Here is a 1,276-nt window from a genome sequence, read left to right as displayed (position 1 = left end):
TTTTTACAATGATTTTCGCTTATATCAACACTTCTTTAAAAAATATTGTACAAGTATACTACTGCTTATATTTAGCATATCAGTAAGAAGCAGCTTCCTACATTTTTTACAATGATTTTCGCTTATATCAACACTTCTTTAAAAAATATTGTACAAGTATACTACTGCTTATATTTAGCATATCAGTAAGAAGCAGCTTCCTACATTTTTTGATAATTCTTTAAAAATTATTGTACAAGTAAATATTTCTAAATTATTTTGGCCACAATCCAAGAGCAGCTTTACATGACAGTTTTCTGGTCCAGTCTTTACGAGTAAACGTCAAACTCACGCTATTGCTCAAGTAAATGATGATGGTTGATGAGAACTTTTAGCTACGTTTTGGAAAGAACGAACCAACTTCTCTGTTTTTGACAGCAACTTGAGCTTTTTCGTTCCCTTCTTTCGTAACTTACAATCATTCTCGTTATTACTAATTATTTTCCCTTCGTTTTTCTTCTTTTTTGTACGTGCATTTACTTATTTTTCTGTCGATACTATATTAAATGCTTTAATTAAGTTTTCTAATTATAGTTGGAAATATGCATTCCTTTTTATAATATTGAATCAAAATATTTGCATTTTATTTATTTAATCACAGTTTTGTTAATTAGTTAACATGTTTATTAGTCTCAAATTATCGTGTGATCATGAAGGAGAATATAAATACACTGAATTTTTTTAGGCAACCCTTTTTTCTCTTTCAATTGTACTAATTATAAGTATGGTTTATTAGGTTTATTATGTTATAATATATGGTTTATTAAAAATGACACACATAGATGGCGCCTATGAGGAGTAAAACCAAAACTTCAAATCAGTAAAACACACACACACTTCTCCAACACGTTAAATCTCAAATTCAAATTTGTTAAATTGAAATTAGATCTCAATACTATAGAAGTTTAATTTTGGAAACGTTTTCTTAAACCATTTACAAAAGAAAAGTTCAGACTGATAATTAGTTAGTATTATATATCTTTATCGTGGTTAGTAGTCTCTGAGACCACCTAAATACAATTACTCATTAGTTATCATTATTATTAGGTAATAAGTAAAAATGAGTTTATGTTATTTATTTTAGCTGCTAGTATACTTCCGTCTTCAAAAAACTCTGAGAAGAATTCTATATGGTGGCAGCAACAAATATTTGATCCTATGACCTTTTAGTTCCAAAAAAGAATGTGTTATTCACTCGTCTTGGTTCTGGTTTTACTAGGACTTTTTTGAATGGTAT

The sequence above is a fragment of the Limulus polyphemus genome, unplaced genomic scaffold, assembly GCF_000517525.1.
Source record: "Limulus polyphemus unplaced genomic scaffold, Limulus_polyphemus-2.1.2 Scaffold560, whole genome shotgun sequence".
Classification (NCBI taxonomy): domain Eukaryota; kingdom Metazoa; phylum Arthropoda; class Merostomata; order Xiphosura; family Limulidae; genus Limulus; species Limulus polyphemus.
This window is presented reverse-complemented; position numbering follows the sequence as displayed.